Here is a 15,919-nt window from a genome sequence, read left to right as displayed (position 1 = left end):
TCTGTCGCCCAGGCTGGAGTGCTGTGGCCGGATCTCAGCTCACTGCAAGCTCCGCCTCCCGGGTTTACGCCATTCTCCTGCCTCAGCCTCCGGAGTAGCTGGGACTACAGGAGCCCGCCACCTCGCCCGGCTAGTTTTTTTGTATTTTTTAGTAGAGACGGGGTTTCACCGTGTTAGCCAGGATGGTCTCGATCTCCCGACCTCGTGATCCGCCGTCTCGGCCTCCCAAAGTGCTGGGATTACAAGCTTGAGCCACCGCGCCCGGCCGAGGCCCTTGTTTTCATGTGCTTACTGCATCCTAGCCATGGAACTGTGGCTAAAGCAGTGAATCTGTTAGCCAGATACTGTTAATGGTACAACTTGAGAGATAATAGTATCTTCTCTTTTATTTAGTCACAAGATGTTCCACATACATGTGTTGAGTTTCTGGGCCATGATATCCTACTAGATACTCCAGAATAAATAGAAGAAATAAAGTCATGGACCCTTAGTTCTCTTATTTCAAGAATTTACAGTCTGGGGGAAACTGAGAAACAGATTGCAATTCAAAACCCAGAGAAACGAACTATTGTTTTCCCATAGCCTCTTTTGGTGACACCATGCTCTGCTCTTCTTGTTATCTCATTTAGGACTCATAACTCAGTTGTGTAAGCTTTATTGCCACAGTTTACTTGCCCTGGTCACATAGGTAGTGCTTTTGAAATCCATTTCCTTGTTCTAGAGGGAATTTAAGATTGATTCTAAGAACATATAAAAAAGCACTTACAGCAAGTCTAATTTCTGTGTTTCTTTTGGATCCAGCTTTTGGTGAAGTGCACTTAGAATAATCTTACCCTTGGAATATCCAAGGAAGTCTTGGTTCTCACTCTGAATTCCTACACTTACATTGGCTTATGTTACTGTCGTTGTAGCATCTATGTTACACCCATAACTAAATTGTTCTCTCTGAGGGCAAAAATCACGTTTCCCATCAAAAATCCTTACTTTCCGTGCCTATTACACAGCTAGGTGAACAGAAAGTAATTAATATATGCTTCTTTGATAGATGGAACAATGGTTGGAACAATGCAGATGCTGAAGAAATACCCTAAATGGAAATTGTCAGAGTATAGAAAGTGATAAACATTGACAGAGAGGATATGAGAAGGCATTCTTACAGGAGGCTAACCCGGTTAGAACCAAATGGAATCAAGAGAGGGTGTAATGAAGAGAACATTGACATGGGAATCCTGGTTTCTGTTACTGTCAGTTAATAACTGTGTGACCTATGAGAAAATAACTTTAAACACCCTGGACCTTTGTCCTTCATTTGAATATCTTCCTTTTTACTCCATCGTGGAGGGAGGGAGGGGAATATGAGGTTCAAATGAGAACATGAGTATGAATATCCTTTGTGAATTATGTATCACTCTACCACGTAGGATGTATGCAGCTGAAAATAATATTATGCCCATTACTGTTCTGTAACAGGCTTATTATATCACATAATAAGTCGTCCCAGGTTGGCTGACTCAGCAGTATTAAGAACCCAGGTGCTTCCCGTCTTTCTGTTCTGCCATCCTTGGTACATTGGCTTTTGTTTGCGGGCTTGTCTCCTGTGGTGACAAGATGGCTATCACAGCTCTATCCTTACACATTCTTTTCAAATGTAGGGCACACAGTTTTACCTCATGGGTCTCTTTATTTGAGAGAAAAGAAATTTTCCCCAGAAGGTCCCCCAGCGGACTCTTTATGTTGGTGTTCCAGAGTTGCTTCGCATGCTTGTGCTTAAACTTCCTGGCAAAAGGTATATCAGTTCCATGTTTAAACTACTAGAGCCTTCACCGTCTAGGATTTGACTTTGAGAAATCTCTTAGACTTTAATTTAAAGCAATTGAAAAGCATGACCAATAAGAGAAGATAAAATGTTTATTTTGTTAGAAATTTAACTTATATTGGAATGTGCCAATACATGTTTACTCTAAAAAAAAATGAATAGATAATATATAATTTTAGAGTGAGAAAAAATTTATTATACAGGCCATACAGTCTCTGTCACAGCTACTTAACTCTGCCATTATAGGGCAAAAGTAACCATAGACAGTAAAATACATAAACAAATGGGCACGGCTATGTTCCAGTGAAGCCTTATTTATAAAAACTGTGGTGAACCATAGATAATGCCTGGTTTAAGCTCTTGCTACTCAGAGTGTAATTGATGGACCAGCAACATCAGCATCAGCCAGGAGCTTGTTAGAAATGGAAAATCTCAGACCCCAACCCAGATCTACTGTATCAGAATCTGATTCCAATAGGACCTCTGGTGATTTTGAGATCCTACTGCCTTAGAGTATTGAATTCTTACCAATGAGTGTTCTGAGAATTCTTCCTGATGGATCTGTGGAGAGAAATGCTCTTTGAGGGATGGACTGTGGTTTGGTGGTCTTCACACCCATTCCAGTGACTCTTCTGACATGGAGAGATTAGAAAGCTAAAAAGTACTTTTCCTAGACTCAGGTAAGGAATGCAACTAAGTCTCCTTGATGATATTTAGATATCCCCAATACAAAGCACTTGTACAAGATTGCTGTAGTCACGAGGAGGTCATGTTCTGAGAGCAGCGGGCCCATCTGTTTTGGTGGCACACATTTAGACAAAGGAGATATGGTTTTGGAATTGGCAGCTATAGTGTCAACTTCCTGATTTGGCTGGTGGCTTTTATTTGGCAGCTTCCTGATCCACCCCAGAGACAGCAACTCCCTTGGCAGTCCAGTTCTGCCATGTGGTTTTAAGAATTGTCCTTGGAACCTTGGTCTGTGTTTCTTGAACTCTCCCAGTGATTCTGTAAACTGTTTTTATCCCTTATAAACCATTATCTTAAACTAATCAGGTGGAATTCTGTTGTCTGCAATTAAAAATCTTGACCCAACCAGATTCCCTGTGAATGTTAACAGCTGCTTTAGTTGTATCAGACGTTCTCCTCTGCTTGGCCATGCTAACCCATCAAGGAATTGAGGTGTCTTTGCAAAGCATCCCCCTCTAGAGAAGAGTGTCCAGTGGCCCGTGAGAGAGGTGTCTGATCTACAGTGTGTCAGTAGTTTAATCAGGCAGACCTGTTTCTGTGGGAAAATGAAGCTGTGACAGAATCCAGTTCAGAATCTGCACCTTCCTCATAACTGTTTACTGATTGAATGTTACTTGTCTGTTCAACAGATATTGAGTGCCTATCCATCTTGCACAAAATACTGGGCCACAAATTGGGGATACAGAAATTTGGGTTCTGCCATCATCACATGAGCTTAACGTCTCACTAAGAATACAGAGTTAATAGGAAACTATAATTTGAAAATTCAACTTTGAGGGAACAGTTTGTACAGCATGCTGGGGCACTTGTTGGCAGAGTAGCCAATTCTGGCACAAAGACTGGCTCCTAGGAGAATGTCTGGATGGTTATAGACCTGCTCATTTAAGATTTTTCCATTTTGGAGGGACTTTGGGGATACAGTAGGTAGTGTGATGGTGGTCTTGTACATGATATCCCCACATAAGGGAGATTAGATAGAGGAGGGATGAAGTAGCTGGTGAGCTTTTCTTTACTGTGAAGCAGAATTGGGTTCCCACTTTCCTGTCAGACCTGGGATAATGCAGAATTAGAAGGGTGTAGACACACCCTGAAGGCCAGGTATGATTCTGTACTTTGCATCCCTAGGCCTGAGGGCACCAGAAGCTTTGCCTAATTCTTTCTGTAGGAACTCGAAGTTTGACTGTTCAAATAAGTGGTGTGGTAGGGCCCGTTGGTGGACCTAAACTGAATAATTTTGATTTAAATCCAGTTGGCTTCTGTAGGTTCTAAGGTACTTAAGGCAAAAATAGTATTTGAGAGTGACCATGCAGTTGTGGATTCAGACAGATTGTTACAAGACCTGAAATGGAGTGGTGGTTCTCTAGTAGAGAGAGAGGAAAAAGTTCAAAGACCTTGTGCAAAGACTTGATACTTGGTTTTGGGAGTTGTGGTTGGAATATCTCTGTCCGTTCTACTTTTGTAGAGCACATTTGGAATTTGTGTCTGTTTCAGGAAAGCTTACCTTATTTGTTGTCACTGTTGCTGTTCTGTGTTTGAGTGTTACAGTTGAGTTGTCCCTCGGTTATACAAGTGCAGCTAAAATGTAGAAAACCAGATGTTTGCAACAGGAAATGCATTGAGGGAATAGGAAGGATATAGGGTACTGTACTTTTGTTTCCTGGAAATTGCATACTATCCTCCTATAGGTAAAAGGGAGAATAGTGTGAAATAGGAATAAAGTGCTCGTGAAACAAGGAAATGAAAAGTGCAGCACAAATAATTAAACTACACTCCTCATATGTTTAGTATCTTCCCTAGCTCCTCTCTTGAAAGAATCCTGATCTTGAAACTTTATTCTTTCAGTAATACTAGAATAAAGTACGGGATATGATGATGTGATTCTTCTTTGACTGCAGGCAAGCTCTGCCTGCCATTCTCAGCCTTAAAGAATCCTTCCTGACTTTAGATCGAGACCATCCTGGCTAACGCGGTGAAACTCCATCTCTACTAAAAATACAAAAAAAAAAAAAATTAGCCGGTCGTGGTGGCGGGCGCCTGTAGTCCCAGCTACTCGGGAGGCTGAGGCAGGAGAATGGTGTGAACCTGGGAGGCGGAGCTTGCAGTGAGCAGAGATTGCACCACTGCACTCCAGCCTGGGTGACAGAGTGAGACTCCGTCTCAAAAAAAAAAAAAAAAAAAAAAAGAAAAAAATAATAATCCTTCCTGACTTTGAGCAAATTTTTTTTCTGCAGTCAGAGGAGAATCATCTAATCTTATCCCATATTTTATTCCAGCATTATTGAGAGGATAAAAAAATGTCTGTGAACTGCTTTGAACTTTAGAATAAGTATCCAAATAAATAAAATGTACACACAATAAAAATAAAGAGAACATGTCATTACAAAAACAGAAACAGTTCAGTGGCTTCCATCAAAACAGAATGAAAGAAGTGGATTTTCCAGTTTTATTAACAGAGAATTAGACTTGAAATCAGAGACTTGAAATATTGATAGATGTTTTTTATTGTCCTTGAAGGGAAGCTTTTGTAAACAAAGCACTATTTAGAGGTTTATTTAGTTTTCAAGATGTTTATGCTTTCAGATCTGATTTTTTATTTGGAAATGTAGGAGATTTTAATAGCCACTTTTTGAGGGGCTTTGTGGATAATACCTCTATACCAATTAGTTGAAAACCTTCAGATGTTTCAGATTGCATTTATAAATTTAATATATTTGATTTTTTTTTTGAGAATTTCAGTTGTCCTACTTAAAAAAAAAAAACTTCATAAAGCTCTTTAATGAAAAAAAGTCTTGTGAAAAACTACTACAAGTAAACACAGGGGGAAGCATTTTAGGGCACTGGTCTGGACAAAGATTTCATAGGTAAGACCTCAAAAGCACACGTGACAAAAGCAAATATAGACAGATGGGATTGTATCAAACTAAAAACCTTCAGCACAGCAAAGGAAAGAATCAACAGTGAAGATATAGTCTACAGAATGGGAGAAAATATATATGCAAAATATTCATTCAACAAGGGATTACTATTCAGTATACAAAGAACTCAACAGCAAAAAAAGAATCCAATATTAAAATGTGCAAATGATATGAATAGACGTTTCTCAAAAGAAGACAAATAGCCAAGAAATACATTGAACAAGGCAGGGATTAGGGACAGCAACACCGCTCCCAAACTCCCCCACCCCACTCAAAAGTGTGTATATAACCTTTTGTTTGTTTGTTTTGAGACGGAGTCCCGCTCTGTCATCCAGGCTGGAGTACTCACTACAACCTCCGCCTCTGGGTTTCAAGCGATTCTCCTGTCTCAGCCTCCCAAGTAGCTGGGATTACAGATGCCTGCCCCCATGCCTGGCTAATTTTTGTATTTTTAGTAGAGATGGGGTTTCATCATGTTAGCCAGGCTGGTCTCAGACTCCTGACCTTAGGCAGTCCACCCGCCTTGGCCTCCCAAAGTGCTGGGGTTATAGGCATGAGCCACTGTGCCCGGCCCTTATATCACTTTTGACTCTACAAAAACTTAACTGCTAACAGTCTAGTGTTGACCAGAAGCCTTACTGTTAACATAGTCAGGTAACACATATTTTGAATATTGTATGTTATATATACTGTATTCTAGAGAAAAGAAAATGTTGTTAAGAAAATCATAAGAGAGAGAAAATACATTTACTGTTCATTAAGTGGAAGTGGATAATCATAAGGTCTTGATGCTTGTCATCCTCACATTGAGTAGGCTAAGGAGGAGGAAGAAAAAAGGTTGCTCTTGGTATCTCAGAGATGGCAGAGGTGGAAGAAAATTCATGTATAAATGGAGCCACATGGTTCATACCTGTGCCGTTCAGGGGTCAAGCTGTATATGAAAAAATGTTCAACATCACTAATCATCAGGAAAATGCAAATTAAAACCACAGTGAGATATTATCTTTCCCTAGTTAGAATGGCTATTACTTAAAAAGACAGTAACAAAGCCAAGGATGCCGGGCGTGGTGGTTGATGCCTATAATCCCAGCACTTTGGGAGGCTGAGGTGACCAGATCACCTGAGGTCAGGAGTTCAAGACCAGCCTGGCCAACATAGTGAAACCTCCTCTCTACAAAAAATACAAAAAAAAAAAAAAGATTAGCTGGCCTTGGTGGCAGGTACCTATAATCCCAGCTACTTGGGAGACTGAGGCAGGAGAATCACTGAAACCTGGGAGGCAGAATTTGCAGTAAGCTGACATCACGTCACTACACTCCAGCCTGGGTGACGAGAGTGAAACTCCGTCTCAAGAAGAAAAACAAACAAACAAACAAAAACAACGCCAGGGAGGCTGCAGAGAAAAGGAAACTCTTATATGCTATTGGTAGGAATGCAAATTAGTATAGCAATTATGGCAGGCTGTATGGAGGTTCCTCAGAAAACTGAAAATAACTTTGGGAGGCTGAGGTGGGAAGATGACAAGATAAGGAGTTCAAGACCAGCCTGGCCAACATGGCAAAACCCCGTCTCTACTGAAAATACAAAAATTAGCCTGGCACAGTGGCATGTGCCTGTAATCCCAGCTACTTGGGAGGCTGAGGCAGGAGAATTGCTTGAACCTGGGAGGCAGAGCTTGCAGTGAGCCAAGATTGTGCCACTGCACTCCAGCCTGGGTGACAGAGCAAGACTCCGTCTCAAAAAAAAAAAAAAGAAAAGAAAACTGAAAATAGAACTACCATATGATCCAGTGATCTCTCTGGGTGTATATCCAAAACAAAGGAACTCAGTGTATTAAAAGTCTGCACTTCCATGTTCATTGTAGAATTATTCACAATAGCCAAGATATGGAATCAGCCTAAGTGCCCACCAACTGATGAATGGATAAAGGAAATGTGATATATATAAGTATACACACACACAGCACTCACACATATACACACACAATGGAATAGTATTCATCTATAAAAAGGAGTAAAATAATGTCATTCATGGCAGCTGAACTTGGAGGATATTAACAGTAAGCGAAGCCAGCTGGGTGACTCACACCTGTAATCCCAGCACTTTGGGAGGCCGAGGTGGGTGGATTGCTTGAGGTCAGGAGTTCGAGACCTTCCTGGGCAACACAGTGAAACCTCTCCTCTACCAAAAATACAAATATTAGCTGGGTGTGGTGGCACATGCCTGTGGTCCCAGCTACTCAGGAGACTGAAGTTGGGAGGATTGCTGGAGCCCAGGAAGTCGAGGCTGCAGTGAGCCATGATCATGCCACTGCATTCCAACCTGCATGACAGAGTGCGAGACCTGGTCTCAAAAAAATTAAAATAAAGGAGAAATAAGCTAGGCACAGAAAAGATGAACACCACATGTTCTTTCTTGTATGTACAAGCTCTAGTGTTCTATAGCACTGTAAGGTAACTATACTTAATACTTACTGTGTTATTTTCAGATGAGATTGGGCACGTTCATGGTGGTATGGCCATAGAGAATTGTATGTTTTCAGATAGCTACAAGTAAGGATTTTGAATGTTCCCAAGACAAACAAATGATAAATATTTGAGATGATGGATATGCTAATTACCCTGATTTATCATCATTTGTTTGTTTGTTTTGAGATAGAGCCCTGCTCTGTCACCCAGTCTGGAGTGCAGTGACACGATCATGGCTCACTGCACCCTCCATCTCCTGAGTTCAAATGATCCTTCCATATCAGCCTCTTGAGTACCTGGGACTCCAGGTACACGCCACCATGCCCAGGTAATTTTTATATTTTTATAGAGGCTGTATTTCACCATGTTGCCAAGGCTGGTCTCCAACTCCTAGGCTCAAGCCATCTGCCCGCCTTGGCCTCCCAAAGTTCTGGGATTACAGCCACGTTATGCCCAACCAGATTTATCATTATATATTGTATACATATAGCAAAATGTCACTGTACTCCATAAATATGTACAATTATTATGTGTCAATTAAAATTAATGACAAAAATATTTATAGCCAGGCCTTGTTTGGTATGGGCCTATAGTCCCACCTGCTGGGGAGGCTGAGGCAGGATGATCACTTGAGCCCAGGAGTTCAAGACCAGCCAGGGAAACATAGCAAGACCTCATCTTAAAAAACAAAAAGAAAAACAAAACACAGCATTTTCAAAGAAATACAAAGTTTTATAAAACACAGAGAAACACTTTTTTTTACAAACTCCTGTGACTCTCATATATTACTCTTAGAAATAAGATGTTTTAGAGTCTTTAAATATTCCCATGCTATATATAAGGTTTGTAAGATTTTTAACTTAAAATCATGAGTCAGAAATAAATTATTCAACTATATTTTTGAAATTTGAGGCCACAAGACTGCCAGCCAGAATAGATAACATTCTTGTAAGCATTACAAGATCTTAGATTATGTCTGGTCTCCTTAACACAGAAATACTTAATGTGGTAATAAACATTATAATATTTAAGACTAAAGTATTATAAATTATAAAGTACTTATTGATTCCCTTGAACATTTTTATATGTAATTCTAAATGTTTCTAGGATTGAAAGATGCTTACCTGCTGAAGAAACTGAGTCTTCCTATTAAACGAGGCCACAACTCTTAGGTGACCTGATAGGGCATGACTCTGTTCACTTTTGCTTCATCAAGACTCCATAACTTCACAAGGCTGGGGGTCATGGAGTTCACACAGCATGAATCAACATAGCTAATTTAGTGCATCAGCGTGAAGGTTACTTCATTCATGAAGCCTTTGTGATTCCTCCTAGTAGGTTCACTCATGCTATATGTTTCCATTGCAGTCTGTATTTCTAGCACTGTGGTATTGTTCATGCTTTATTGATGTTGCTTGTTGAATTACCTGTCTTTTGTGCTAGACTTTATACTCTGTATAGTCTCCTTCCTTCCTTCCTTCCTTCCTTCCTTCCTTCCTTTCCTTCCTTCCTTTCTCTCTCTTTCTTTGTTTTTCTGTCTCTCTCTGTTTTTCTTTCTCTCTTGCTCTCTTTCCCTCCCTCCCTCCTTCCCTCCCTTCCCTCTCTTCCCTCTCTTCCATCCCTTTCCTTCCTTCCCTCCTTCCCTCCTTCCCTCCTTCCCTCCTTTCCTCCTTCCCTCCTTCCTTCCCTTCCTTCCTCTGTCACCCAGGCTAGAGTTCAGTGGTGTGGTCATAGCTTACTGTAACCTCAAACTCCTGGGCTCAAGCAATCTTCCTGCCTTGGCACCCTGAGTATCTGGGACTACAGGTACATGCCACCATGCCTGGCTAATTTATTATTATTATTATTTATCAGAGACAGGGTCTTGCTATGTTGCCAAGGATCTCCTAGCTTCCAGCCCCTCCTCCCTCAGCCTCCTAAAGTGCTGGGATTACAGGTGTGAGCCATTGTACCTGGTCCCCATTTTTTCTTTTTTCTTTTTTTGAGATGGAGTTTCACTGTTGTCGCCCATGCTGGAGTGCATGATCTTGGCTCACTGTAACCTCTGCCTCCTGGGTTCAAATGATTCTCCTGCCTCAGCCTCCTAAGTAGCTGGGATTATAGGCGTGCACCACCATGCCTGGCTAATTTTGTATTTTTAGTAGAGACGGGGTTTCTCCATGTTGGCCAGGCTGGTCTGAAACTCCTCACCTCAGGTGATCCACCTGCCTCGGCCTCCCAAAGTGCTGGGATTACACGTGTGAGCCACCGCGCCCGGCCCCATTTTTTCTTGCTCGTTGTTGAATCTCCTGTGCTCAACACATATTTCAAGTGCTTCATAGAGTGCTACAATTATTGACCTAACTATTGGAACAGCTGCAGAAATGCAACTGCAGTATATATATCCTTTTAGGTTGTCAGAAATAGACATATTCTCCAAATGCTTCAGTTAAGTGAGGAAGAACATGACGTTGTCACAGCACCTGCCCAGCCAAGGCTGTACAAAGCTGGAAACTTGGGTCACAGTGCACAGGCAGGCATCACTCGTGGCAGGTGGAACAACAGTGGGAATGCAGAGTGGCTCAAGGAGCCTGGTCACATGCCAATGGCTCAGCCCCTCTCTTCTACTGCGGAGGACCTGCCTATCTCATCTCTTCTCAGCCTCCTCTCTTACTGCTTTTATATTGTGTTTTTCCTCTCTTATGCAAAACTTACTGGTCTGTTGACTCTGTATTCAGCCTTCCTAAGAGAGGACCTGATTGGTTTTGCCTAGTGACAACTTCATGTAGTATTCCCCTTTAGGCAGAGCTGCCAGGCCACATCGTCAGCGTCTGGCCATTTTGAAAATGTCTACCTTACCTTTGCATCAGTTGCTGATATTTAATTCTCTTAGCTGTGCTCAGAGTAGTGAAGTCACATGCTATAAAAGCATGGCAACCCATGGTTAAGTACCATCTGCAGCAGCTTTTCCAAAGGTCCTGTGTATGTAGTAGGAACTGTTATTATCTACATTTTACAGGAGAGAAAAGGCTGAGGTTGAGTGATTTGCCCCAACAAGTTGTGTCCAGCCTAATGTGCTCAAGATAAGATATGAATCCAGGACATCTTTCGTCCCCAACACTCCTAATGCTATGGCTCCTTGAAAGATGTCCACCAAAATGTTTGCAGTGGTCATATTTATGTTAGTTTATAGGTTATCAAGTTCTCTGCATTGTGTGTTTCTTTTATTACTAGAAAAAGTTTCCATATAAACATGAAAGGATTGAGATTATTCAGTAGTTTATCATGGCATTGTCAGTCCTAGGTCTCATTAAATTCCACCTGTTCTAAAGCTTTGTTCAGCCCAGCTTAAAAATTGTAGCATATTGGCTGAATTTCAGAAACAGATAAATCTGAAGCAGTTGACACATTAGCAACCACATTTAAGGGGAGGGCTAAAATATTCCCTTTTGCAAATTAGCCTCGATTTTTTAGCTGCTCTTGGTCAAAATCCCATTAGAGTGACCCCTTACAGGGTTAGGGGAACAGGCTTGCTCCCATGGCCTGCCATGGGCTTTAGTAACAGTGCCTATTTAGACCAGGGCAGCAAAAGCTGTGTGAGCCAGCCATGTGATGGTCTTTCTGTAATAAAAAAGGAAAGCACCTCTTTGTATGATCTCAGAGCTATTCTTTCTTGCTAATTCAGTGGGAAAGGTAAAACTCTGGGCTGACAGGGAAAAAAGGGAAGCTGTGTCTGAAACTGTTCTGTTTTCTGTTTGTCTTACATTCCCATTTCCTTTACCTTTTCTCACCTCAGCCATCCCAAGAGTATTATCACAAAAATAGAGAACATCCAAAAACAGAAAAAGGAGGAGAAAATTGTGGGCCTAAGTATAGCCATTCATTAGTATCCATTCCTTCATATTGGTTTCAGGACCCCTGGTGGATATAAAAATCAGCAGATGCTCAAGCCCCTTATATAAAGTGGCAAAGTATTTGCATATGACCTACACATACCCTCCCATATACTTTAGATCATTTGTGGATTACTTATGATACCTCATGCAGTGTAAACACTATGTAAATACAGTTGACCCTTAAACAACAGGGGATTGAACTGCACGGGTTCATTTATATGTGGATTTTTTTCCAGTAAAAGTTACACTATTACACTGAGTGTGCTTGCCTCTCCTGCTTCCTCTTTTACCTCCTTCACTTCTGCCTCTGAGGTGGCCCCTGAGACAGCAAGACCAACCCCTCCTCTTCCTCCTCTTCTTCCTTAGCCTACTCAATGTGAAGATGATGAGGATAAAAACCTTTACTGGACTCTACTTCCACTTAATGAATAGTAAATATATTTTCTCTGCCTTATGGTTTTCTTAATAACATTTTCTTTTTCTAGCTTTATTATAAGAATATAGTAATAGTACACACAACATACAGAATATATGTTAATCAGCTGTTATTGGTAAGGCTTCTGGTCAGTAGTAGACTATTCGTAGTTAAGTTTTGGGGGAGTCAAAATTATATACCCACCGGACATGGTGGCTAGGGCTAGGAGTTTGAGAACAGTCTGGGCAACATAGTGAGACCCTATTGCTACAAAAAACAAAAAATTAAAAAAATATATTAGTTGGGCATGTTGACATGTACCTGTAGTCCCAGCTACTTGGGATTCTGAGGAGGGAGGATTGCTTGAGCCCAGCATCAAGGCTGCAGTGAGCCTTGATTGCGCCAATACATTCCAGCCTGGGTGACAGATGAAGACCCTGTCTGTTAACAAAAAAAAGTATACACAGATGTTTGACTGCGTGGGAGTTGGCACCCTACCAACTTGTTCAAGGATCAACATTGTTCAAGGATCAACTATAGTTGTGCTGTATTGTTTAGGAAATACAAGGGAACAAAGTCGGTGCCTGTTCAGTACAGATACAATTTTTCTTGATCTGCAGTTGGTTGAATCCACAGATGTGTAGTGCACAAACACGGAGAGCCAACTGTATTTGCAGTCAGCCTGATAGTTTGTGACACAGCCATTGCTTTTTTGAAAAGTGTGATTAGTTCTCTGTGACTTCCTCACTTATGTCGTAATAGTAGTTCTGTGCTACTCCTCTGGCTCATGCCACCTGTTGCTTTGCTGTAGAAACAGTCCATCTTCAGGTTGGTGATGTCTGCTTAGATTTCCCTGTATCTTTGCTGCCCTCCCTCAAGTTTTTGTACAAGTTATGTATGTACAGTGTCATACATAAAATAATAACTCCACAGCGTGTTTTACTTAATTAACCTTCATTAAAGAAAGTTTGTTAAAAAAAAAAAAAAAGAAAAATCCAGCAGGTCATGGACAACTTAAAAAGAAAGTTTGAAAGTCTAAATACCTTAATGTAGAATAATTGAGGTTGCCTTCCTAATGGCACCGCAAGAGTTCAGATCTGCTCAATTATCTCTCACTTTGTTAATCTATCTTATAGCAGCCTGTCAAGAAGTTATTTTAGTCCAGGCGCAGTGGCTCACCCTTATCCCAGCACTTTGGGAGCCCAAGGTGGGTGGATCACTTGAGGTCAGGAGTTCGAGACAAGCCTGGCCAATATGGTGAAACCCCATCTCTACTAAAAATACAAAAATTAGCTGGGCATGGTGGCACATGCCTGTAGTCCCAGCTGCTCGGGAGGCTGAGGCAGGAGAATTGCTTGAACCTGGGAAGCGGAGGTTGCAGTGAGCCGAGGTCGTGCCATTGCACTGCAGCCTGGGCGTCACAGGGAGACTCCATCTCAAAAAAAAAACACAAAAAGAAAAAAACGAAAAGTTATTTTAACTCTTGATTCCGTTTATATTTTCTTTTCTTCTCTCTTTTTTTTTTTTTGGAGACAGAGTCTTGCTCTGTTGCTTAGGCTGGAGTGCAGTGGCGTGATCTCAGCTCACTGCCACCTCCACCTCCCTGGCTCAAGTGATCCTCCCACCTTGGCCTCCTGAGTAGCTGGGACTACAAGTAAACGCGCACCACCACACCCAGCTAATTTTTATACTTTTTGTAGAGCCGGGGTTCTACCATGTTGCCCAGGCTGATCTCGAACTCCTGAATTCAAGTGATCTGCCCACGACCTCCAAAAGTGCTAGGATTCTAGGCATGAGCCACCACGCCCGGCACCATTTGTATTTTCTAATAAGAACATGGGAAATGCCTTAGTGAACTTTATTTTTAAAATATGTGTCTTCTTATCCTAATTCCTGTACCGTGTATTCCCTGTCCCTGCAAAAGAATAGTTGTTCTTGGCCAGGCACAGTGGTTCACATCTGTAATCCCAGCACTTTGGGAGGCCGAGGCAGGCAGATCACCTGAGGTCAGGAGTTCAAGACCAGCCTGGCCAACATGGTGAAACCTCGTCTCTACTAAAAATGCAAAAATTACCCAGGCGTGGCAGCAGACGCCTGTAATCCCAGCTACTTGGGAGGGTGAGGCAGGAGAATCGCTTGAACCTGGGACGTGGAGTTTACAGTGAGCCGAGATTGCACCATTGCACTCCAGCCTGGGGGATAAGAGCAAGACTTCATCTCAAAAAAAAAAAAGGTTGTTCTCATATTCTCGTATATGTATTATATACATATAAAATATATATTTGTATATATGTATATATGTATTTATATGTATATCTATCTCTATATATATACACACACAGCAACCAGAAGGCTCCATATGGTATCTCCGAACAGTCTCTAACAGGAAAGCAGAATTTCATGTTTCATTTTATACAAGAATAGAACATTTTTATTTTTAGAGACAGAGTCTCTCTCTATTGCCAGGCTGGAGTGCAGTGGCGTGATCTCGGCTCACTGTAACCTCCACCTCCCAGGTTCAAGCGATTTTCCTGCCTTAGCTGGGACCATAGGCACATGCCACCACACCCAGCTAATTTTTTGTATTTTTAGTAGAGACAGAGTTTCACCATGTTGGCCAGGATGGTCTCGATCTCTTGACCTCGTGATCTGCCCACCTTGGCCCCCCAAAGTGCTGGGATTACAGGTGTGAGCCACCGCGCCCAGCCTGTCTTCAATCTTTCTGATAAGTGCATAGAAGAAAACGCTGATGTTTGCTGCCTTCCCTCTCTGATTCGGCTACCTATAAGAGAAGGGCCCCCGTCCTATGATCACATGATTTGCTTGACCTTATCAATCACTTGGATGATTCACCATCCTTACCCTGCCCCCTTGTCTTGTATACAATAAATATCAACGCGCCCAGCCATTCGGGGCCACTACTGGTCTCTGCGTCTTGGTGGTAGTGGTCCCCCAGGCCCAGCTGTTTTCTCTTTATCTCTTTGTCTTGTGTCTTTATTTCTTATGATCTCTCATCTCCACACATGGGGAGAACACCCGCCAAACCCCTTAGGGCTGGACCCTACATCTCACACCTGTAATCCCAGCACTGTGGGAGGCCACAGCAGGTGGATCACCTGAGGTTAGGAGTTCGAAACCAGCCTGACCAACATGGCGAAACCCTGTCTCTACTAGAAATACAAAAATTAGCTGGGCGTGGTGGCAGGTCCCTATAACCCCAGCTACTTGGGAGGCTGAGGCAGGAGAATTGCTTGATCCTAGGAGACAGAGGTTGCAGTGAGCTGAAAACACGCCACTGCACTCCAGCCTGGGCGGCAGAGCAAGACTCCATCTCAAAAAAAAAAAAACAAAACAAAACTGGATTCTCATGTAAGATCTTCTGATCTTTCAATGTGGGCAACTAATTTTAAAAATTGGCTTTTACAAATGTTAGAGTAATATCTGCATATGAATTAAAAAGACAACAACAAGAGTAGGACTGAAAGGCTCATAGTGAAAAACAACCGAAGTATGTGTTAATTAAATGAATGAGCTGTGTTTCGAATTTTAACTTTATTTTAAACTGTAAATTGATAAACTCCAACCTCTTAGAAGATAGTTTTTGTTTTTGTTTTTTGTCTCCGAAAGCAAATAAAGGTTTTTAACCTTAGGAATATTTTACTGTTAAATAAAAATATTAAAAT

At 41.6% G+C, this 15,919-nt stretch overlaps 2 protein-coding genes across 4 annotated transcripts in view; both read left to right on the top strand.

Annotated features, from left to right (window-relative positions):
• The window catches only part of LOC112622829 (40S ribosomal protein S10), an 846,014-nt gene that overhangs the window by 85,248 nt on the left and 744,847 nt on the right, over positions 1–15,919 (top strand). The window lies entirely within an intron of this gene.
• NUDT3 (nudix hydrolase 3) overlaps positions 1–15,919 on the top strand; it is a 117,734-nt gene that overhangs the window by 55,671 nt on the left and 46,144 nt on the right. The window lies entirely within an intron of this gene.

The sequence above is a fragment of the Theropithecus gelada genome, chromosome 4 (assembly GCF_003255815.1).
Source record: "Theropithecus gelada isolate Dixy chromosome 4, Tgel_1.0, whole genome shotgun sequence".
Lineage (NCBI taxonomy): Eukaryota > Metazoa > Chordata > Mammalia > Primates > Cercopithecidae > Theropithecus > Theropithecus gelada.
This window is presented reverse-complemented; position numbering and strand designations above follow the sequence as displayed.